Source organism: Enhydra lutris, unplaced genomic scaffold, assembly GCF_002288905.1.
Source record: "Enhydra lutris kenyoni isolate GAN:26980312 unplaced genomic scaffold, ASM228890v2 scaffoldscaffold46, whole genome shotgun sequence".
NCBI lineage: Eukaryota > Metazoa > Chordata > Mammalia > Carnivora > Mustelidae > Enhydra > Enhydra lutris.
This window is the reverse complement of record NW_019154130.1, coordinates 3,334,718-3,360,088: the sequence shown is the minus strand read 5'-3', so window position 1 is coordinate 3,360,088 and position 25,371 is coordinate 3,334,718. Positions and strand designations below refer to the sequence as shown.

The 25,371-nt window shown below is 46.7% G+C and overlaps 1 protein-coding gene across 1 annotated transcript in view; it reads left to right on the top strand.

The window, feature by feature from the left end:
* The window catches only part of LOC111156328 (transmembrane protein 132B), a 212,923-nt gene that overhangs the window by 16,290 nt on the left and 171,262 nt on the right, over nt 1–25,371 (top strand). The window lies entirely within an intron of this gene.

Sequence of the window (25,371 nt, the reverse complement as noted above, 5' to 3'; positions counted from 1 at the left end):
AGTGTTCCTCAGCTTGGGTTTGCCTGAGACTTCCTCACGATTTAGGTTGAAGATGTACATATTTGGCAGGAAAGCCTACGAAGGGCTGTGTCCTTGGTGTGTCCTAGTGGAGGTATATGACATCGCTGTGTCCTATTGCCAGTGACACCGATGTTGGTCACTTGGCTGAAGTGGTGTTTTTTTCCAGTTTCTTCACTGGAAACTTGCTTTCCCGCCCTTGTAGTTAGGAATCATAACATCTGGGAGGATACTGTGAGACTATGCAAATATCCTTCCTTACATTTTATTTTCACTTATAAATCTCAGTGTCCGTCAATGCTTCTTGCCTAGAGTGGGGTGATTTTTGTAAAAATGTGTCTGTTTATTCATTTATTTTGTAAATAAGCTCTGTGCCCAGCATGGGGCTCAGCTCGTGCCTCCACGATGAAGAGTCACACGTTCTGCTGCCTGAGCCAGCCCGGTGCCCTGAATGTGGTAATTTTTAAAAAACCAATTAGAAGTGAATATTACAGAAGAGACTTGGTTCTTCCTGATCACTTCTTATTTGAATATATATGAAGAAGTAAGCCAGGAGCAGTTAGTCTCCGAAGAAGTCATTAGACTTTTTCTGCCGGGTTCTGGAATTAAGGAAGATTGTCTGGACCCTCTGTGCATCTAGAAGGCTTTGCGGGGACTGGCATTTTGACTTGGAGCATTACCCAGAAACACGAGCTACAGAGTAAGTCCTTGAGGAAGCCGTATGGGCAGGAAGTGACACCAGAAAAGGGAGACCAGTGTAGTCCATGGGGGTTAACCAGGGCGGGCTTCCCAGAGGAGAAGGCTGCAGAGGACGAGCAGCTTTTGATCAATTAAAGGAAAACAAAGAAGATATATGTATGTGAGTAGGACAGAATGACCAAAGGATGCGGTGCTCCCAGGACACGCGGGGGAGGCAAGTTTTCCAAGTAGTTAAAATTAGGGTACTGGTCAGATTTCAACTCCTCCTTACTGGCTGTGTGACCTTGTATGAATTACTTCACCTCTCTGAGCCTTGCCTTCCTCTCATATAATAAAACTGGTAAGAGCTCCTGTGAAGAATAAACAAGGTAATGCAGGAAGGCACTTGTCTGCGGTTTTGTTTGTAATGCTTTGTGCCCCTGTCAGCAGCATCTAAGTGGATTCTGGAAGCTCCCTCCAGTACACACTGTGGGGAACCCGAAGCCCACCATATCCACCTAATGAGCTCCTGTCATGTGCCAGGCTTCCCACTAGATTCTATGTGTGTTGTCTCGCTCATCCTCATGACAGCTCTGGAACTTACCTGGTTCCACTACTTAGGAATCAAGGAAGAGGCTCAGAAGCACTAGGTCACCTGCCCAAGGGTCCCATAGCCAGAAAGTGACAAAGCCAGGACTCCAACCGGGCCTGCCTCCTGCAACGCCCATACCCATCTTGTGGTCCCCCATTTCAAACGCTCATAATCTCAGTGCTTGCCTTCACACTGAAACAAACTGTGGCCTGTTCAGCGAAATGTTACTCAGGTGGTACCCAAAATCCAGGCTTTATTAATTTTTTCCCCGAATAAAAGTCAGATTTCCCTTGAGGAATCTGTGCATAGACACAGGTGCTCTGATGTCTGCAATCCTGAAGCCTAGATCACATCTAGGGCTTAGAGCTAAGATTTCAGCCGTGCTTAGACAGGAAGGAGGGTGACTATTTTTCAAACACACATTAATTTTCATACAAACCATGACTTGTGCAGCGTGTTCAGCTAGTTCCAAATGTTGTTCTCTGCATTTAGTGAGCCCGTTTCCATTAGTTAGTGCACGATGCTAAGCTCCACCTCTGCCTCCTTTTCCCTCCCAGACTCCCTCTTGCCTGGGAGAGCTGATGGAGTCTGGGAGCTCTGACAGAGGACGGCAGGAATGGGTGTCAATTTCAGAGGTTGGAGGATTCTGGCTACAAAAGGGGGTTTCGATTTGTGCAGAGAGCTATCAGGTCCCAATTTTGGAAAATTGGAGTATGCTTAGATTTTGGTGGTGGCTGAAATTTAGTGGATGCTTGGCTTGGGCCAAGCTACTCTTTGATGTTGTATCGATTTGACTCTGGAAGTCATGGTGGGGTCCAGGCTAGGAGGTCGGAGTAATTATCTTCAGGGCTCTCACACAGATAAGGAAAACCAGTAGTGCTTCTGAGCCCTCTGCTCTTCATGCTGTCCTCCTGCCTGTGTGCACAGCGGAGTACCAACAGTAACAGTGGCTGCTTCCTTGTTGCAGATGTTTTTCTGCAGGTGGCTGGTGACTGTGCCTGACCATGGCATCCCTCTTTCCTGTCTGTGCTTAGGGTTTCCTTGTCCCTGGGGGCCATTTCTCTGATTGAAATGTTTTCAGGGCCTGGCTCCACAGCGTCCAGGGATGTGTCTGGCACATCACTACCAGCTTGGCAGCCCAGATATCATTGGATGAGTGTTTCTGTGTGTGTGTGTGTGTGTGTGTGTGTGCACGTGCGTGTGAGTGCATGTGTGTGTCTATCATCTGGTTTTGTTTGACCAATGTTAGGCACTGGCCAGAGACTAGACAGGGCAAAGAGAGAAAGGACAAGATAACTAGTCTCCTTCTTCCTCTCCCACTGAGCCTCAGAAAGATTCGTGACTTGCTCAAGCCTGCAAAGCCATGATGTCAGGATTTGAACCCGGGTCTTTCCATTCCCAGAATCTGGGTGCCCGGTGGCTGTCCTCTGCTCAGAGAGGCCACACCTTGAGATGGTTTTGCTGAAACATCCACCAGAGAGAATGGATGAATAAATAGCTAAATCTTCACACAAGGACTTCATGTCACAGTTGTTGGACACATCTCTACAATCTACGGCCAAGGGGAAGAACAGAGCAAAGCGTCGGCTCATACCTACGGCAGGGTACAGTCCAGAACATGCGGTCTGATTCTGTTGGTTGTGCATAAGTGCGCCCATATGTAGTCAATGGCATGAAACCTGCAGGGGCATCATGACCACCAGCATCAGGGGAGGTGGGCTGAAGGCATCCAGGAAACATAGGCCATATCTGATATTCTTTTGTTAATCCCGTTGGTAGGCGATGGGAGTGCTCATGTGTTCATTTTATTATCCTCCATAGTCATTTAGATGTTGGGAATATATCATATTTATAATTTCCCCAGCATTTTATTATGAAAAATTTCACCCATAGGGAAAAGATGAAAGAAATTTACAGTGAACATTCTCATGCCCTCCACTGAGATTCTGCCATTAATGTTTTAGTATTTTACTGTTCTTGCCTTACTATTTATCTTTCCATCCAAAATCCATCTTAGGTTTTTTTTTTTAATATTTCATTTATTTATTTGATAGACAGAGATCACAAGTAGGCAAAGAGGCAGGCAGAGAGAGAGGAGGAAGCAGGCTCCCCACTGAGCAGAGAGCCCGATGCGGGGCTCGATCCCAGGACCCTGGGATCATGACCTGAGCTGAAGGCAGAGGCTTAACCCACTGAGCCACCCAGGTGCCCCCATCTTAGTTTTTGATGCCTTTGAAAGTGAACCACAGATATTCATTCACTTTCCCTTAAGTAGTTCAGTGTGCCCATCATTAGCGAGGATTCAGTATTCATGGGATTCACATATAGATCAACTTATGGAGATTTGCCATCATAACAATATCGAGTCTTTCCATACACAAACAGGGCTCCTTTCTCCATTTATTTACATCTTTAATATTCTTTAGAAATACTTTGTAGTTTTTAGTGTACAGGCCTGGCATGTTTTTGTTAATTGTATTCTTTAGTATTTTGGTTTTTTAATGATATTTTAAGTTAAGTTCCTGATTTTATTTTCCTTTCTCTAATTTTTCACTGGTAGTGTGTACAAATAGAGCTGGCTTTTAGATAGTGAGTGTATCCTGCAGCCTTACCAAATTCACCTATCTTTGTCTTTATACTTCAAAAGTGTGTCTCTTGTAGATGTTATATACTTGTGTCTATTTTGGCAATGCTGCTCTTTTAGTTAGAGAGATTAATCCATTAATATTTAATGTAATTACTGATGTGGTTAGACTTGGGTGTCACCATTTTATTGTTTTCTGTTTGCTTCTTCTGTTTGTTGTTTCTCTGTTCTTTCTTTTGTGCTATTTGGGTATAATTTGAGTGTTTTAAAGAATACAAGTTTAACTTTTCTGTAGGCTTTGTAGCTGCACTTTCTTGAATTTTCAGTGGTTGCTTCCGGGATTGCAATAAACACACTTAACTTTTCACATTCTACTAAATGTAGATAGTAGGTTCATTTAATCACTCCTTTTATGCTAGTTATTTTATGTAGTTATGTAGACATTTAAAAATCCCTAAAAGACAATATTATAATTTTGGATTAAGTAATTTTATGTATTAAAAGGGAATTAAGAAGAAAAAGGAAAAAGGAAATGGTTTTTTGTATTCATCCAGACTTTTGCCATTTCTGATGCTCTTCATTCCTTTCTAGGGGTCTGTGTCTTCATTTGGTGCCACTTTTCTGCAGCATGAAGGATTTCTCTTGGCAATATTTTTGGAATGCATATTTGTTGGCAAGGAATTCCCTTTGTTTTCTTCTATATGAAAATGTCTTTATATTATCCTCATTCTGGAAGTGTTTCTTTGCTGTTTATGGAATTCCAGATTGGAAAGGTTTTTTTTTTTTCCTTTTAACACTTTAAAGATGTTGTTCTATTCTCTTTTGGTTTCCATAGTTGCTAGCGAGAAGACAGACATTTAATGGAATTATTCACCTGTAGGTAATGTGTTGTTTTTCTTTTGCCACTTTGTTTTCTTCGCCTTCCAATGGTTTGACTATGATGTGCAGAAGCGTGGCTTTTTCATGTTTATCTTGCCCTGGGTTTGTTGTGTCCTCGAATTTGTACAGTTAGGTCTTTCATCCACTTTTGGGAAATTATATATTAAAAAATATTTTTCTGTCTCACTTTCTCGCTCCTTAGCATGTCGATTTTAGGACATCATTTAGATCATTTGCTATTATGTAACAGTTCTCTGTGGCTTTCTTCATTTTTTCCCCCTATTTTTATTCTTGCTCTTTTTACACTGGATAACTTTTATTGACTTATCTTCAAGTTCACTGAATCTTTCCTTTGTCATCTCTATTTGCCTATTAAGTTTATCCCGTGAAATTTTATTTATAGATATTATACTCTTTAGCTCCAGATTTTTAGTTTTGTTCTTTTACTATAATTTTTATTTCTCTCCTGTGATTTCCTGGCTTTTCATTGAGAGCATGTTTTCTTTTACATCACTGAGGATAGTTATAGATCAGTTTTAAAATCCTTTTCTGGCCATTCTAACATCTAGGTGATCCCAGAGTTGGTCTCAGTTGATGGTCTTTTCACTCTTGAATGAGACTTATTTTTTGAAATCTTCAAATTTTGAACAGTATTGTATTGTATCTTGGCTATCGGGAATGTCATATCGTGGAGACTTTGGATTTTGTTATTCTCCGCTGAGTGATGTCTCTTTTGTCCAGCAGACAATTTGGATGGACTGGAACTGAAACTCTCTTGGGTCACAACTCCAGTTTCAGAATAAAATCTTATGTCTTTATTGAGATACTTTCAGGCTGATCTGCATATACATATTCTCTTCAGGATTCAGCCAGAGATATTGGCAGATATAATTTGGGCATGCCCTCTCCTGCACTTGCCTTTCCATGATTCCCTTATGTCTCTTTAGCTGCCTCAGCTACTCTGGACTTACTTCTGTGCTCCCCCTGCCAAAACACCCCTCCTGTGTCCCTTCTATGATTTGTTCTTCTCCTGCCTCCCACAAGGATGACCGTACTATCTTCCAGGCTAAATGCAGCAAAAATTGGGCAATCCTTTCTTAGAGCTGTCCTCCTTTTCTAAGTGTGTACTCTCCACCACGATCTACCTGTTTCTGTTCTCTCTCTAGTGCCTTCAGGTTAGCTCCTTTTTACATTATACCTAGGGCTGGAAACTGCTATTTGCAGGTGAGTGGGATCTTCCTCAGTCATTACCTGAAGTAGGTGTAACCTATTTATATTTAATGTAATTACTGATAGGATTGGATTTAGGTTTATTTGTCTCATCTTGTTTCTTCTCTTCCTTCTTTCTTGATTTCCCTTGTGTCCATCAAATGTATTTTATTATTCCATTTTAATTAATCTGTTGGGGTTTTTAAAAGCTGTATCTCTTTGCATTTTAAGTGGTTGTTATAGGGATTTAAATGCATCTTTAACCTTATCACGATCTAATTGGAGATGACATCTTATTACTCTGGGTAAAATATAGTTACTATGGAGTGGTATTGTGTCATTCTCACCTTCCTTTGTGCTATTATTGTATATATTGTATGGATATATATTATGTTTTGACACTTTTAGGATTCCAGTTAATTTGTAGAATGTTGCTCAGTTTGGATTTGTCTGATGTTTCCTCATGATTAGATTCAGGTTCTGCATCTTTTGCACAAATGCCACGGATGTGATGCTGTGCTCTCACTGCATTCTATTAGATGGTGCCTGATTTTAATTTGCTCCGTTGCTGTTGATGTTCACTGTTCACCTAATTAAGGTGGCACCCGCCAGTCCTTTCCACTGTGAATATACTGTTGTGCTGTTTATAATTAATAAGGTTTTGTGGGGGACTTACTATCATTCTAGAAACATCTCATTCATCATCAAACTTCCAATTTATCATTTGTTAATTTACATTTGCATGGAGTTACGATTTCCTTTTATTGAATGGCTTTGTCCCGTGGAGGCAGTAGTGAGAGACTGCAGGGTGGGCAGGAGTAGAGAAACCAGAGTAATTATATTCCTCCTGTTCTTCTTCCTGATACGACTCTGGCAGAGGCAGCTTTTCCCCTGTGGCTTCACCTCCTGTAGGACACATGCTCTTTTCCAGTGATCCTGCCAGGATTCCAGCCCCCAATGTTGGCCACAGTTCTGGGATTTTAGGTAATACCACTCCCTCCCTTTATCTCTCTAGTGTAGGGGATAGAGTGGCTTCTTGCTGTTGCTAAAGCATGGGCTGCTTCACCATTGCCAGGTGGGTTCTTACTTCCCTGCCATATATAACCAATTCTCCTTAAACTCCCTCCATTGAGTTATAAAGAGTTGCTTCTGTTTTCCTAGCTGGACCCTATGGGTACAGAGCAGAGTCATCATTTCAGTTTGGGACATTGAGATTGAGGTGCTTTGGGGACATTTTGATGGAAAGGTGGGAAGGCCAGTTAGGTATGTGGTCTGAGGCTCAAAATTGATGTCTTTCCTGGAGACATATTTAGGTGTCTCTGGCAGTTTGACCATAAAAATCGAAGCCTTGGGAAGGATGTGATTTTCTGAGAAAAAGATCATGAGAAAAAGTGATAAAGGTGAGCCTTCAGAAGAACCACCAGGGAAGGAGCAGGAAAACCAGGGGAACGTGATAGTCACATAAGCCAAGAGAAAGTGACAGGAAAGAAGGGTGGGATAATAGAGTTGGACACTGCTGGGTGGTCAGGCAAGAAGTGCCCGATCCTTTGCACTTTACACGAGGAGGCCACTGGTGACTTTAATAAGATGTTCAGTGGATTCATGTGGCTAAAAGCCAGATTGAAGGGTTTTGGGAGTACAGTTCTGACTCCAGTTACAATGCGTGGGGTTTTTCCCACACCAAGCAATTCTTCTGGAGCCAACTGGCTGCTTGGCTCATGGGGCCCACAGTCTCTTGTTTATCACACTCCTCTCTGCTCCCCACTCCTCCCCCAAACTGTCTAAAAATTCTGAACCTGGTTCTAGTGTGTGTGTGTGTGTATGTGTGTGTGTTGGTGCAGTGGGGGAGTCCCCCCCCCCGCAAAAACAAGCAACTCTCCTACAGTAGCTGGTGTCCTATAGGTCAACTCAATTCTGACACTCTCCACCCCGAGAGAGTGTTATCAGATCCTACAGGCTAAGGGCTCTGTCCCACAAGACTGCCCTTCCCCACTTCAGATGTCATTAGTGAGTCCAGGTGGTCGCCTGTGCTTTTGGCCAATTGGCTGTAAACCATAGGTTCCCACAGTTCTCTCCATGGGTTTGACTAATTTGTTAGAGTGGCTCACAGAATTCAGGAAATCAGTTTACCTACTAGATGCCTGGTTCTTTGCAAAGGGTATTAAAGGATACCAATCAACAGCCAGATGAAGAGATACATATGTAGGACAAGGTCTTGAACAAAGGAGTTTCAAACCCTCACGGGGTTTGAGGCCCATTATGGAAGCAAGTAGACGCATTCTGGCTCAGCAACCTGGAAGCATTCCAAACCCCATCCTTTTGGTTTTTTGTGGAGATTTCATTATACAGGCATGATTGATTAAATCATTGGCCATTTATGATTGAACTCAATCTCTAGCTTCTCTCCCCTTCCTGGATGATGGGGGTGGGACTGAAAGTTCCAACCTTCTCATCACATGTTGTTTTCCCTGGTAACCAGCTCCCATCCTTAGATGTTGTCCAAAAGTCACCTCATTAACATAACGCTCAGGTATGTTTGAAAGGGGCTTGTTATGAATTATCAAGGTACCATTCTCACCATTTAGGATCTTTTAAGGGTTTTAGGAGTTCTGTGTCAGAAATGGGGATAAAGGCCAAATGTATATTTCTTTTCTCCCCCAAATATGTATTTCTTACTCTAAGTCATGATATCACAACGGGCGAGTGATCTCTAAGGTATATTAGTTAGGGATTCAGGTCAGCTACAGGAAGAAATGCCAAAGAACAGTGTTCTCACCCTCAAAACAGGGATAGATTTGGGGAAAGGCAAGAATGTGCGTAGGTGGATGTCAGTGGATCAAGGATGTCAGGGCATCAAAGATTGTATGATTCTCTTGACCTTTACTTCATTGCCACAAGATGGCTGCCACAGTTGTGGTCATCATGTCTACATTTCATGGAGAAAGTAGGAAGAAGGGGCGTGGGGGATAATCATGTAGGCCTGAGTTTGCTCCTCTTTAAGGAGCCTTCCCAGAAGTATCAAACAACATCTTTTGACTAATGCTAGGTGGCCAGAATGATTCTCATGATCAAGCCCATCCAGCACGAGTAGGGAAGTGTAGGTGTTTAACTGGGCATATAACCATTTCCCTCACCCTAAATCAGGTTTCTTGATAAGGATGCAGTGAAGGATGGGTATTGTCTGCCACACAACGTTTGATGGGTACAGGGAGGGCAGTATCTTCTAGCATCATTCCCAGCATTTGACTGGGAAGAGGAGGGCAGGGTAGAGTATAAACTGGGGGCCTGGGGTGTCAGGGGGATTCTTTCTGCTGAAGCCGAGGGGAGCTCCAAGTCCTGGTGGTAATGTGGGACTGACTTCCAGGGGCCTGAAGGAGCTCTTCAGTGTACCTTGTCAATTTCCAAGACACAATCAGGCAGGCACCTTACTTTTTACGAGAGCAGTAGAGAAGTTTACTTAAAAGAAAAAAAATGAATAATTCTGTACACAGTAGATTCGCTCCCAGTAATTAATGTGGTGCTGGTATGCTTTGCTTTTCCAGCATTTTGTAGTTGTCTGCCAATGACTGGGACAGTAAATAATTTTAGAGGAATCCCAAAGGGTGGTACTAATCAGAGACTCAAGCTACGCTTTATGTCCTCTCATTCTGATTGGTGGGGTGTGTATGGTGCCGGTCACAGGATTTCCAATCAGAGTGCAGTGTCCTATTCATCTCTCTGTTGGCTCCTTTATTATTATTATTTTTTAAAAAGATTTATTCATTTTAGAGAGAGAGGGAGGGAGAGAGTGAGCAGGGGGAGGGGGAGAGGGGAGGAGAGAGAAACTTTAAGCCGAAGCCCCCCATCTTTGCTGAGCATGGAGGCTAATATGGAGCTCATTCTCATGACCCTGAGATCACAGCCTGAGCCGAAACCAGGAATCCGACGCTTAACCGACTGGGCCACCAGGTGCTCTCTTGTTGGCTCCTTAAAAAGAAGAGTACATCTCTACCTCCATCATGTTGAGATTGACTGTCACTCACCTTTAGGTAGATTTCATAAAATCAGGAGGAAGACCGTGTATTGCATAATGGTGTGACCTCTAATCTATAATGGTAAGGTTAGACATAATTTTTAATTGCATTCCTTTCTTTCTGGGTGGTCTAAATCTATAGAAAATCTTGCAAGAAATTCAGTACTCATGCCACTTTGTGCTTGCAGTATTTTATTCAAACTTCTGGTCCATCGTTTAACTCAGCACATTACAATTAACTGAATTTGTGTCAGTCTGTTTGATTATGGGCTTCTTAACACAGGGACTGCTGATTTGGCAGGCTGTGTCTCCAGCCGGGACTTTCAGCCTGTTAGAGCGCATGAGGTATCCCTTGAGTCGAATTAAATTTGAAATCCAGAATAAGAAAAGTTGCCATTTACCTCCAGGGCCTCAAGTAATGATTTTTCCTCACTAACGGCAACATAGTTGCACTGGCTCTTTAATAAATCCATTGGCGGTTTCCCTCTAAATGGGAAATCAGAATCTTTCCCAGTTCTTGTGCCCTGTTGGGTTTAGCCAAAGGGGCTTTCTGCCTGCCCTTGGAGTTGGGATGTCAGGATCAGTGTTTGGAGATGTTTTTCCAGAGGGAAGGTGTAGAAATGAAGATGTCTAGTTTGCACTGGTCAGGATTGTAATTGGGGATACTTTACATGCAGTATTTTGAAATTCTGGTTGGGTTAGAAATAGAAAGACAGGTGGAGGTCAAAGACCCCTGTGTTGTTGCAAATGTGCGGCAACTGAGTACAACCTAAGGGAGCAGGGCACAAGAGGAGAAGGCCCAGCTGGATGTTTGTAAGGCGGTAGCCTGCCTGTCCTACCTCGTCTCCCACCACGCGCCTCTTTGCTCACCTTTTTCCAACTGCGTATAACATCTTTTAGTTCCTGGGAACCACCAAGTTCACTCCCATCTTGGGCAGGGCTGACCCCTCCTCACCATTTAACTTTATACCTGGAATAACCCCATTCAGAGAGGCCTTCCCGACCATGCCTACGTGGTCCCCGATGCTTACCTCTCTTCTGTTAGCCTGCTGCTTTCTTCATGGCGGTCATCGCTGCCTGAAATCAACTAAGCTATTTATTCATTCGCTTATTTACTTTCTGTTTCCCCCACACTCAGCTCCATGCAGGCAGGGACACGTGTCTCCTGTGCTAAGAATTGCGCCCGGACTGTCAGTTGGAACTCAGTAAATGCGGGAACAAACACATCTTGAAGCATCCTGGATACAGCAGTTAACTCATGTGGGTAAAGCCTGTTCCGGGCTGAATTGTGTCTCCCCCCAAATCTGTATGTTGAATTCTTAACTGCTGCTGCCCCCACCCACCCAACCTTGCAAACAAGGTCTTTAATGAGGTAAAATGAAGTCAGTAGCATGGGCCCTAATCCAGTACAATTGGTGTCTCTGCAAGAAGGAAGAAATCTATGTAGGGACACAGCAGGTGGCTGTTGACTGGCTGAGAGAAGAAGAAACCAACCCTGCAGGCACCTTGATCTTGGCCTTCCAGGCTCCAGGGCTGTGGGGACATAAACTGCTGCTGTTCAAGCTGCCCAGTGCATGGCCTTTTATGCCTGCGGCTCCGGCGCGCTCATGCGACGCCCTACCACGGACGGGAGTGGGACAGCTCGATACAGTCAGCTGGTGACTCACAGGTCTCTCGCCCTCCCTAAACCACGTCCTTTTCTCCATCCTTTGCTTCCCATTCAGTTTCGTTTTTCATGTGAGACTAACGGGAACCCAGGACTTTATCTTTGGAATGGGTTGATTTTTTGGGGCTACCACTTGGCAGGTGTGTGATCCCCAAGGACCATGCTCTGGGTTTGGGTCTGGAGAACAAGTGTCGGAGCAAAGGGAGAGCTTTCACTAGCATCTTCTTACTGAAGTTCTCTCCCTGGAGCCTCCTATTTCCTACATCTGAGGGGACTTTTCCACTTCAGTTCTCCTGGGTCATAGGGACTTCTCTGGTGTTCTTCAGATTCCCAGGAGAGCTTGCAGAGATGTGCAGACCTCACTCAACTCACCCACAAACACGTTGCTTTCCTTGTTCAGATTCAGAAGGTGGCTGTTTTACTTATCAATTAATCAGTCCCTGGAGTTTCCTGCCAGAGTTCAACTTGAACTAGGCAGACACGTGGAAGGAGACCTCCTTTGGGGGCTTCTCTGGGGTTTCAGCCAAGCCCTCCAAATGCACCTTCCCCTGCAGACCCTCCCACCTCCACCGGCAAGGCTTCTCTTTCTTCCTTGCATGTCTAGGAGCCTTTACTCATGCTTGGCAATCTCGTACCCCTTGGTGCTCACTAGCTAATTGCAATTATGTGCTCTTAAAGAGAATGGAGAGGGAAAGGAGACCGTTTGTGGCTTGAATGAGAAATGAGGAAGAGGGGCTATTTCCAATGCTGCACACAGAAAAACAACCCCTCAATGTTGGTGGCTTTGTGTTGCAGAAAAATGTTGAGAGTTAAATTTCATTTTGTAGCGGGGCTGGAATGCACAGCTGAAATCCATAAGATCAGATATAACATTTCCATCACTGAGCAGGTTAATAAAGCCCCTAATAGGATTTGCTGACCATAAGAACCACAGACCAAGCGGCAGGAAGGTTTTATTTATTTGCCATCTGTATGTAAATTTTGCTATTATGGAAATTGTGTCAGAAATTGGACTGCAAGAAGATAACACACAATGTACTGTAATATTTGAGCTAAGATTAAAAAAAAGCCACCTCTGAGTGTATATACGTATGAATAATCTAGCTCATTGCTTTCTGTAAGAAACTTGGTCTCCGACTCCAGATCTCACCTGTGATCACAGTGGACGGGCTCATTTAAATATGCAACAGTCACTCAAAGGCTAGGAGCCGGGGGCTGAGTTTTCCTGGGAAAAGAAGTGTCCACGCCTGGTGGCATTATTAGCTCTCAGAATCCAGTGCCAATCTGTCATTTAGTGGCTCCCCGGGTGACTGTACAGAGACTGTTGCATTGCCAAGGGACAAATATTTTTGGAGTTAATTATAGCTAGTCATGGGATGGAGGAACACCTCTTTGCTTTTCAATCTTAAAGAAACTCAGCTGACATGAAGAAATGAAATCAGGGCTCAGGAGGGCGGCTGTCAGTGTCCTGGGGTCGCAGAGGGAGTGGTTCACGGTGCAGCCAGTGGCTCTCCTTAAGGAGCGTGCATCACACTCCGTCACGCCCGTTTACAAAGTTGGCCTTGCCACCGCTTCCTGTTTCCATAGCAACGTGATTGGGGTCCAGAGAAAGTGGCCGGCTCGCTGTGGTGAGAGCTGCGCATGGATCAAATCACCTTCCATGTTCCCGTGAGTTCTGAATTTCCTTCCTCCAGAAGTTTCTAAGGTCTAGAGTGACTTTTGCCTTTAAGTTCATATTACGTACCACCTAACATCAGCCTGCACCTTGCGCCTTGGGAACCACTCGTGCCGGGGAAAAATTGTGTCCGGTGATGCCCGAGATGAGTGTGAGGTGTCCTAGTGCCAGAGACAGTTGTGTGGGCAATCCTGAATTACCCAGTGGGAGTAGATGCCTTCTGCGTCCTTGTCTGTCCTGGTTACGTCAAGGAGACTGTCTGTCTGTGTGTGACGCCCAGCGTCTCTTGCATCCTCTGATGCTTGTTTGTGAGTTTGTTTTCATGCTGAACAGTGGAAGCCCATGTCCCAGGCTGGGAGCCTTTGGCATGCGGCTGCATCTGGCTAGAATTCAATAACATTGTTGTGTTTTTATTGTACTTATTTTAGGGATTTCTTATCTTTATGGAAAGTGATACTGCCTTTTTCATTTAAAGTGCTGATCTATTACTTCCCCCCCCGGATAAATTTATGTGAACCCAGGGAGCAGATTTAAAAGAAAATATGAATTAAGTAATAATACAGATGGTCCCAGGATAAAGCAAGAGAGTATGGTGTGATACAGTGACGCCTGCGGACGGGGGAAGCTCGGCGGGTGCAGGTGCCCTGGGTTCAGTGAGGCTCTTGGGCTCCTCTCTTTGGGAGCGTCTGGGGATGGTTGACTAGGATGCGCGCATCCGTCTCCCAGCGGCTACCTGGAGGGGTGTCTGACCTCTCCCTGTTCCAGCTCTCTCTCTCTTTCTCTCCTCTCCTGGAGGCTATGTGGTGAGTCTAGAGGGAGTCCCCTGCAGGGGTGAATCACCCAGGTTGAGGGAGGTGTTCAAAGAGGGCAAGTTTGTCCCCTCCTCCCCTGAGAGCTGGGGCTGCTTCAGGACATCTGTCATGCCACGGGGAAGCCGAGTGGTCCACGCAGGGACCCGCACAGCCTCCAGCGAGCTGAGCTGACGCCCACGGGCACACCTGTGCATGACGTTCAGGTGTCAGAACGCTCTGGAAGCAAAATTCATGTAAAATAAATGCCTATTCTGCTGTGGGGAGGGGAGAATAACTGGACTTACCTGCTTCCCAGGGACCCCAGGTCTCTCTCCAGTTTCACTAAGTGCACCCTGGGGGTCTCTGGTGGCAGAATCCCTTGGGGGCAGGCTGTTAAAATGCACATCCTGGGCCACATCCAGAGCCGCTGAGTGCCACTCGCTGCAGGTGGGGCCAGCAGCCTGTTGTTCCAAGTGCCACTGTGCACTCACGTCCCCTGTGCCTGCTGCGCACCGCGGGGGAACGCATCTGTGCGGGTGTGTGGGTGGGAGCAGGTGGTTGTGCTGCTTGAGGGCGTGTCTACTTTAGGCCAAAGGGAGCTACCCCCCAGTGTATAAAATGCAGAGGGTTCTCCTAGGCGGGCTGGTCTGGGGGGGACTTATTCTGCAGGTCCGGGAGCAGCCGAACCAAAGGGAAACCCTGGGTGGGAGCCCAGGTCAGAGGTCAGGAGAACTCAGTCACTGGGTTAAACTGAGAGAGAACCGTGGAGCTGGGGCAGTAGTTGGGTAGGGCGGCTTAGTGAGGTCACGTCTCATGTGCACTTACTTTCCCTTCTGTAAAATGAGGAGAACGAAGCAGCTACTTCAGAGCGCTCTTGTGAGGGATATACAGATTTATATATATGTGTGTCAGGGCATGGCACATAGCTTTCATCATGATGTTTTTCCTTATTACTATAATTCTTTTCCACCTCTGCAGGCCCTGCTGTATCGCATGGGGCATGGTGGACATTCTCACAGGACCTTCGCTGGGATGGACAGACCCTCCAGTGAAGGCGGAGACAGCATTTTCTTTAAGGAGCCTCTCCTTGGCATATGCCTGTAACTCTTGCTCCTTGCTATGGGTGTCAATCAATAGCCATTTACTGGGTACTCACTTGGTTAGCAAGCAGTCTTGGATGGGGTGTTCACCTGTGAAGATCTTACAGATTCTTTTGGGGACGGCCTGCAAAAATGCAAACAGATGAATGACGACGGGGCAAAGCTTGATGCAGTGGGCATTTCGGGAATGTTTTGAAACGTGGGTGTTTAGAGAGGCTGGAAAAGAGATGTCCCTTGATCTTGGCTGGTAAAGGGTGGATGAATGAGGGTATGAGAATGGGAGGGCAGAAGGCTTTCCAGATCTGGCAGAGATGGCAACATGGAGTACAGAGTGCAGGGTGGCCCAGCCATGAGGGCTGTTGGTGTTGTGGTCCGGAGGCTGATGGGACCTAAAACCTGTGGACACGGCTGATCCGTTCCTTCCATTTGCCCCTCATTCCAGGAAGCTGTGTGGTCTCACGGGAAAAGCATGGACAGTGAAGCAAGGAAGGTTGAAATCCCTATTTTTAGAAGGAAGGCAGCTCCAGTGACGTCTTGCCTTTAGCCCATTTTGGGTTTCTGACATCCAGAATGATGAGACATTCGTGTCGCTTGAAGACACTAAATTCTTGGTCCTTTGTTTGCAGCAGCAGTTGGAAACAAATACAGTCCCTTAATCAATGACTTAAGAAACTGGAGGTGGAGGATGGCTTTGCCAGTGAGCAGAGCCCATCACAGAAGGGAAGTAGACTGTGAGTGTGACCACCAAGATATTCCTCACCACGGTCAGTGAGCCTTCCTGGCTCCAGAGACAACTTGCCATCGTGAATGAAACAAAGATGCCCCCTAGATGCTGCCAGTGCTGGAGGAGGCATGTGGGATTTGGGGTTTTGAGACATGGGGGCTTTTTGGGTTATAACTCCACATTAAATGCAGAGCCTTTGAACTACTGGTTGGATCCCATCTTCCTGATTGAGGGTTTATGTTCAGTTTGGAAGGAGAGAATGCTGTGGTACAGAAAGCTGGAACCAAGGATGGGTGCACTCCTACAAGTTCCAACCTGTTGGGGGTCCAAGGCCCCATCATCCCCTGCAAGACACTGCACGGTGCACAAGTATGTGCAGGAAGTGCACGTGGGCCCAAAGCAGACCCTGAGACAAGGATTTGGGGCATGGGTAGTTTAGGGAGGTGATGCCAGAAAGCAGAAGTGTGAGGGTTGGGGTAGAGAGTCCGGGAAGGAGGAGAAGCTGGTAAAAGGGCACTGATGAGTCCTTGGGGCTTGGTCCACTGGGGCTCCCCCTCAGAAGCGTGGAGAAGGTGTCCCAGAACTGTTCCACTGGAAGACGAGGCAGCTGGAGCATTTACCTACTAACTGGCATCCCAGGTGGTTGAGGGTTGCCTCCGGGCAGGAAAACAGAAAAAACAGCAGAGAAGCCAGAGCGCTTTGGTGCAACCATGGGTCAAGGCTTGGGGAACTGTCCACCACTGCAGTGCTGAAATTGGGTGGGCCCGGAGCGGTGGTGCGGAGTGGCTTCTCATGTGCCTGCTACTGTTCTTGTGTGAGTGCACATGTGTGCATCCGCTTGCATAGTTCACACAGGGACTGAGTTGGGCACACAGGCAGGGTCCTCCTGCTGGCTGCTCCACAGGTGCTATGCCTCTGCTGTGCCTCTGCTTTCAGGGGGCCAGTGGGAAGTGCAATTATGACAGATCCCAGGAACCTGGGCTGCGTGGTGCCAGCTGAAGTGGAGGCTTGGGGGTGGGGTCCGGTGATGCTGATCAGGTGGTCTCTCTGGGAGTCCTGCCAGTCACCTGCCCTGGATCTTGACCCCCTTGCTGGCGTTGGGTTTCCAACCTTCCCCTCCCTTCTATGAGATGCCCTCGATCTTTCCTATAAATCCCTTTCTCATATGCTGATCAGAGTGGGTTTCTGTTGTGTGCAAACAAAGAACTCTAATGCCATCTTTCCTTGAGCATTTGATTTTTTAGGTTATTATCACATGATTTTATATTAAATATAAATAATTTCCACCATACACCCAATATCTTTAGACTCCTAAAGCACAGACACAAGTAGGCTAGGGCTCATCCTTTCTTCCACAACCATTGTGGTTTCTCAGTGCAGTCAGATAGCATCTCTGTCTTTCTCATTGAGATCATCTGGTTTTATCTTCTTTATTCCAAGAGATAGTCCCAAGACACCCAACAACTCTGAACAGGAAGTTTTGTGCCTGAACATGTAGGAGATGCTTTGCTGCACTTGCTACTGAACCATGACACAGGGTGATGGGAAGAAAGGACACATGGCATTTGGATGTCTGGCTTCTGGTCCTGGCGCTTTAGAACCTTACTTGGGTCCCTTCACTTCTCTGACTCTCAGTTCCTTAATCATAAAGCCAATAAATCAATGGAGATGTAACCGAAGAGGCTCTTGGAAGAGTTGAGAAGTCTATGAGAGATGGGTGATTTGATTATTGTAATTGGATGCCAGAAAGTTACATGAAGCTCTCAGCTCAGAAACACTGTTCTAGAAATGTGTTTCAGGGTTGAACCCCTCATCAAATTATTCTAGCTCAGTCTAAATTTGTGAAAGTTGTGGGTGTTTTGCTTTTTAAAAATCTGTTTCCATTGCCTTCTCTTTGCTTGAAACTTCTTTCCGTCTGCAGCTTCCCATTCTCAGTGGTTCTGCGAGCCACCAGCGGTGGAGACGGGAGATGTGGGCAGGTGGAGGTGGGGGGCCGTGTGTTCCACAGTGGTGGGTTTTTTGACAACTAAAGGTAAACTCCTGAACTCTTTCTTGGCAGCTTGATTCCTCTTCCAGATGTGTTTTTTTCTCTCATCTGAGCTGTTGAACAAACCGTCCTGGGGTGGAATTCCCAGGTTGAGGCACCAACTGCTTTGCTGAACGGAGCTGGATGGGGACACCTCTGGTGGTGGAAAATTGCTTCTTTGATTCACGGCTTAAAGACCCTTGGGGTGCAGCTGCCAGGGTTTGGTGCAGGCGGAGGCCGCCCCTGGAAGCTGGGCTGGGTCACCCCCAGACCTGACATTTCTGAGCCCCAGTGTCTGTACACCACTTTTCCCTTCCTAGTTTCATTGCAAATGATACACTTTTTTTTTTTTTTTGCAATACATTTTCCTTAAAAGGAAATTTTAATTCACTCCCTTAAGGTGGAAGATCTGTCTCTTGTTTTCCTGGCTTTCCTTTCTCCTAGTACACATTAGAGTAAACGTGTAGCTACAACAGTAATGACTTTATCATCTCAACCCATCTTATCGTGGGTGCCGTGACTTCAGGGGCTGAGCGGTGGGCCCTCTCTCTCTTTACCACCGGTTTTCACTAATTTGTCCATGTGTGCACATCACCAGGGCTACTGTTCACTTCATATTTTCTTTAAATCAGCTGATATTTTGACTAAATTTGATCACCTACAACAGAAACTTTATCTCTCTTCTATAAATGGGAAGCCAATGTCATTGCTGTAAATAGAAGGCAACTGTTACACACAGAAGCCAGCGTTAGAGCATCAGGCTGCATAGTTGAAGGCTCCAAAGTGCCTGGATTTTGAGGCTCATTAGTTCTCTTTGTTAAAGGGGGAGATTTGAGGGCGTTGGAGGTTAAATGGCAGTGCTCAACTGCAGTGTTCCACTTGATTCAATCAGAACGGCTGATAAAGATTAGAAGCTCTTCTTTTCCAACTTAATGTTATTTAATATTACGTCCCTGTCATGCCACCTAAAATTTTCTCATGCACCCTTAGGGAGAGGGGTGTCTGCCACCTTCTGAGAACACCGCTGGCTTCCTGTTTGTTAAAAAAGATTTTTTTATCATTTAATTTCAGACATATAGAAAAATGAGATGAGTTGCCAGGATTTTATTTTTTTTTTTATTATTTGTTTTTTCAGAGGAGGGGGGGGCAGAGGGAGAGAGAATCTCAAGTAGGCTTCATGCCCAGCACGGACCCCAATGTGGCACTCAATCTCATGACCCTGAGACCATGACCTGAGCTGAAACCAAGAGTCAGACGCTCAACCGACTGAGCCACCTGCGCTCCCCCTCCCCCCACTTTTTTTTTTTTTTGGAGTTGCCAGTATTTTTATTTTTATTTTTTTAAGATTTTATTTATTTATTTGACAGACAGAAATCACAAGTAGGCAAAGAGACAGGCAGAGAGAGAGGAGGAAGCAGGCTGCCCACTGAGCAGAGAGCCCAATGCCGGGCTTCATCCCAGGACCCTGAGATCATGACCCGAGCTGAAGGCAGAGGCTTTAACCCACTGAGCCACCCAGGCGCCCCTTTTGAGTTGCCAGTATTTTTAAAATTTGGCTAACAAACTGGCGAGATGAGGGTTTGGTATTTTATCTATCTCTTTCTTCCTGATGACATCTGGTGGGCTCATAACAACCGTGGGGCCTCTGGAGACTCGCCTGCCCAGGATGAGGGGACTGGGCCTGAACTCTGGCCTCTTGGGGGCATCTCTGCTGAGGCCCCTCTTGGCTGTTTGTTTCCCATCCTACAGAGGGGCTCAGCACCTGGAGGCTGCCCCATGGATTTTATCGTTGGAGGTGGCCGATGCACCTTGAGCTTCCGTCCAGAGGGAGGCTTTTCAGTCACGGGGAAGCAGAGCGTTCTAGGTCACATGACAACAGAAGCTGATGAACTTTGTGTTGGGCACAGACCTACTGTAACCGTCAGACTGCAGTTTACCAGGGGGAAACGGCTTTAATTCTGTGACTTCCCTATACTTTATGGTAGTTTTGGCAACGAACAGAAATATGAGCAATTGATTTAAAGGAGTCTCCAAGGAATACCATATTTTTAATTTAACTCGTGAGAGGCAGGTCAGTGTCATTTAAATTTCTCTTGTGGGAGATTCATTAATTTCTTAATCCAACAAATATTTGAGTGTCTTTCATTTGCCAGGCACTGGTTTTTGCACTGACTCTAGCGGGGAAGGGTCTGGTTCCCTGATCTTCTGAAGCTGTGTTCTAGTAGAGGAGGAACAGAGAAATCCTTAGTATTTTGGTGTTTGTGGTGACCATATTTTCTGAACCAAACAAGGATATATCAGAGTACTTGTTGATTTTGGTTGGAGCCAAGTCTAGATGGGTCCCTAGTGAGAAGGTGGTGAGGTCAGTGAGCTGGTGAGGAGAAAGAACGTGTGGCCAAGTGTGGTCAGCACCAGGGCCACTGATGTCTTTTAAATTGGGGAGTGGCGAATTGAAAGTGAGTTTTGTATCCCTGCCCACAATGAAATAAATGTCCACTGCAGATGAACGAAGTTGTACATTCTGCTTGCCTTTGCCTTTCGGTTCTTTACATGAAGGTTTGTTGCATTTTTGTTTTCTACGTAATGGTTAGTTTGTTGGAATTTAAAATGCCTGTGAACGTAAGACAAGGGGAGTAGACTGTGACTAGGGGAACAGCCAGTGAGGGAGCTGGTGGAAAGAAGTTGGCCAGGGCACAGCAGAGGTGCTCGAGGAGAGCAGGAGAAGGAGCAGTGCGGGCAAGGACGCTAAGCTCAGCTCAGCTTTAGGAGGGACAGAGAGGAGGTGCTTTTTTTTGGGATCCAGCAATACCTGGTTGCATTTTTGGGTCTGTGAAGATAAGAACGGCTCACCAAATGCTGCGGCCCGGGGAGGCACAGTACGCCCAACGGTGTCGCGACCTGGCTCGCGTCCCACAGGGAGCTGTTAGCCAGGTTCGAAGTAAATCTCCAGCTCTCTAAGACCTGTGGCTTCTGTGGCTTCTTTTCCTCCGGATGTATGATATTTCTATATCTCTGGAGCCAGTTTCAGAAGTGAGGACACACAGTTCAGGAGTCTGAGGTACGGGGAGACGTTGCCTGAAAGAGACAGCTCTGAGTGTCCGTGGCTGCATCAGACATGGCGTTGGGTATCCCAGACGGAAATCTGCTCTCTTCATGCCACTTACCCTTCTTTTTTTTTAAACCCCAGGTTGCATTTACGCCCCATCGCTTAGGAAGTCTCTCTTTAGAAAGGATTAAGGAAGGTTTCTGTCTCTCATTTTCCAAGTCTCTGCCTATAACATTGGAACTTGTGTCACAAATGCAGCTAAAACTATTGGATCCTCGAACACACGAACCCAAATGGGTGCTCTGGGCATTCCCTCATTAAGGAACAGATGGGTCTCTGGTCGGTGTGGAGAGGACACATTTTCTCTTGCAGGAAGGCCAAGCAAGGCAGTGTTACCCGGAGTCCGCTGTCCTTGGCCTTTTGTGTGTCCCTCACAGTTATCTCAGCAGGTAACAGACGGCTTACCCTCCTCCTTTCCAGCAGGATCTACACTCCTGAGCCTTTAGTTCTGTTTCTCACAGCACGGAAGAGCGCTAGGGTACTGTGTGTGTCTGTGCACATGCATGAACCCAGGTGTCTGACCCGCTTACTGTGTCGAGTGTAGTCCTAGGAGACTATTTTCTTGGACCGAGGAAATGGAACAAAATTGTCAGGATGGGGAGAAAGGAGAAACTCATCCAAGAATACTTCTGCTTGGGTAGCCTTGGCGCTGCAGGCCTGTTGAAACTAAGTCATTCCAAAGTCACACTGTGCACCACACGGGTGGAAGTTCTTGTCCCCGGAGTGCGGCTTCTGTGGGTGGAGGGCACAGTTTGCTCTTGGGGTGTCCCCTGAGACTGGGGCATGTCAGTGTTTGGGACCTGTTTACTGTAGTCTCTACCTACTCAGGTCTTCACCTTTGTTACATGCCTGGTCCCTGGGGGCACTTGGTCATGGTTAGAAGGACAGAAGTAGCACCTATTTCCTATGTTGTGCTAGGTGTTGTGCTGCGTGATGTAAATACCTTCATTCATTTAATACTCAAACCTACCATCCAAGTGGACACTCTTGTCCCCACGTTACAGATAAGGAGGCTGAGGTCCAGAGAGGCTGAAATCATTGGTGTCAGGTTGCACAGGTAGAAAAGGGTGGCACCTGGCTTTGAACCAGGCACTGGGGTCTGCAGAGATGCTCTTCATTTCTCCGTTGTATTGCTTTTTAGGCACTTTCCACACCGAGTGAAAGAGACACTAGAGAGGAGAGGCTCGGAGCACTTCGCCAGCCAAGAGGAGGCAAAGCCCATGTGGGCAAGGCTGGCTTGCCTCCTCCTGGGAGGAGCCGTGGGCTGGGACCCGCCACCACGGGGGCCCAGCTCTGTTCTGTGGCACCCCGTGTGCGATCGTGGGTGTGTGAATAATTCCTCTGTAGCAGCTCCACGTTTTCATGAGGAACAAATGGGATAACACGTGTGAAAGCTCTAGGCAAGCACTGGGGCTACCACGGGATGTGAGTTGCTGTCTCCGCTGCTACTAGCGAGTGACGCGTGAGGTGGGGGCTACCGCTGCCCTGGGGCCCTGAAACCCACACTGGCTTCCCTGCCGCTCATCCTGCCTCTAGTGCCCGAGTCTGCTACGCAGACTCTGACACAAAGCTTGGTTAGGGTGCACTCGTAAGCAGCCGCTGTCAGTAACCAAGACATGGCAGGTGTCCGTACCTTCCGAGAGCATCTCTCTCAGCTTGAGAAGCCGCTTGAGTGGCTTGTTTGTGACATCAGTTTTAGTGTTTCTGCATCAGATAAAGCCGGTCATTTCCATGGCGGGCACCTGCTGTATTTCACTGTTGGATTGTGCGTCCAATTCAACAGGTGTGCAAGGGTGTACAAAGCATCATTTGAAGATGGGGTTATAATAAGAACAAGTGAGATGTGCTCAGATAAACTAAGCTAGTCCTATGCACCTGGGAAGGCTTCTCTGAGGAGGTGTGGATGTAGTTGAGTCAAACGTGAATGGGAGTGATCCAGATAACCGGAGGTAGGGGCGTGGCGCGTGAGGGACGAGGCTTCAGGCGTAGTGAACCATCTCTGCAAAGGCCTGAACTAGTCAGGGTTTGGGTGGGAAAGGACTGGCACGGCCCCAAGAGAACTTAAGGATGGGGCTTCTGACTAAGGTGGGGGCAGGGCGAAGGGAGCCATCCAGCGGTGGCGAGGCACCCAGGACGGTTGACGGGGCCGAGCAGTTAGCACCCTGGCCCAGGAGGCAAGGCCCCGGCGGGATTTGCAGGAACCAGGAGAGCATTAGTTGAAGGCAACCAGGCTTGTCCACGGGAGCCGTGTGCACAGCGAGAGGAGCTCGGCTGCCCTCACCAGCAGGGAGAAGCCAGGGCGGTAAAAACCGCGACTCTTCTCTCACCTTCTCATCTCCTGCAGTGTTTTCTGTTGATTGATCCCACTGGAAGCCCCAGGAGCCCAGGCGGCAGAAGGGAGCCTCTTGGGATGCTGTTCACAGCCGTCAGCCTCCAGCAGTATGGGCAAGAGGAGAAGGCTAAGAAAGAGATCTGTGGGAGAAACAGAGAAGAACCAGTAGAGCCAGGTGGGAAAAAAGCCCTGGGCCTCTGAGGAGTTGAGAAGAATCAGTAGGGAAGCATGAAGCCACGAGCCTAGAGATATAATTAAAATAGCACCTACTAAGTTCTCCTAGTTCAGTCCTCAGATAACACCTAGAAGGTGGCTACTGTGAGCTACGATGAGTCCATTTCACAGGAGGAGACTGAGGCTCAGAGAGGTGATGCAGCTCACGGAGCAGCTAAATGGTAGAGCCAGGACTGGAAGCCAGGCAGCCCAGTTCCAGAGTCTGTGCTGTTAGCGCCAAGCCGTTAGCTTCGCCACTTCCTGCATTAGGGCAGCTTCACGATCTCTCAATCGCGGTCCACACCATGCAGGGCCTTGTGGGAATGTGGATGTGTCTGAACACTGGCGTAACCAGTGAGCTTTAAGCTTGGAACTTTGATGGTTCCAGATTTTGAGCAGGTCATCCTCGTGGCCAGGTAGCTTGTAGCAAGGGTTGTCCATGCTTACCGCCGCGACACACGTGAGAACGATGCAGGGGTGTGGAGAGAGGATGGGGAGACAGTTACAGAAAGGAGGGTGTCAAGGCTGATCCCCAGGTTTCTGGCTTGAGCAGTTCGCTGGATGGTGGTTGCTATGGTCTGAGGGCCCCCCTCCCCAGTTGATATGTGGACACCCTAATCCCCAGCATAATGGTACTTGGATATGGATCTTTGGGAGGTACAGGAGTCACAAGGCTGGGGCCCTCATGATGGTGTTTGTGCCTTTATAAGGAGAGACAGAACAGAGCTTTCTTCCTCTTTCTGCTCTCCATAATATGAGTACACGGCAGGAAGGCGGCAGACCGCAAACCAGGGAGAGAGCCCTCGCCAGGGACAGAACCCTCCAGCACCCGAACCGTGGACTCTCCAGGTTCCAAAACTGTAAGAAATGAGTTTCTGTCGTTTAAGGCCTCTCCCACCTCCGCCACCCCACCCCACCCTGGTCGATGCTGTCTGGTCACAGCATGTCTCAAACAGACTGAGACAGTGTCTTTTCCCAAAGAGGACAAGAGAAGCAAGATGGCTTTGTTTTTTTATTTTTGGGTGGGCTGCTCTTGAGTTCTGTTCTGAGTATGTTGAGTTTGAGACTTCTAAGAGATGATTTCAAAGTATTCTCTTGGCCACATAGCTGAGACTCAGGAGAAAGTTCTGTGTTGCGAAAATGACTCTGGGTCATCACGCTGTAGATGATAGATGAAGCTGTGAATATGGGTGTGTGTGCGTGTGTGTGTGTGTGTGTGTGTGCACGCACACTGTGGTGGCTGTGAGTATCCAGATTACTAGCAAGTGTTCACTGACAGGGAATATCCAGGGTGTCAGGGTGAGCCCTCGTTCATGTCTGGGCAGGGAGGAAGAGATGAAAAAACTCAGCGTGGCTCACAAAGTGCTTTCATTTACTAGACAAAATGGTTCTTTACCAGGCATTTGAGAATTTATATCACCAAACATTGTACAAATAACAGAGATGACAGAAAAAGAGTTTAATTCCAGAAAAGGTCAGGTTATTTGAGTTTTTTTTTATACCTTAGCTTTGTTTATTAACATTTATTACTAAAGTGATGGGTATGACAAAGAGAGAGGAGCTTGGGTTGTTTCCATAGATTCATTTTGTTTAATATTTGCACTCGGTACTCACATGGATGGCTGAAATACAGAACATCCTTCCACCATCTGTTCTCTTGTCCTTGGATTACATGCTAACTTTACATGTGTATCTTTTGTGAACTTTGGGATTTCATTTGGGACTCTGAGCAGCATAAATGTCAGAGCCTGACTTTTCGTTGGTGC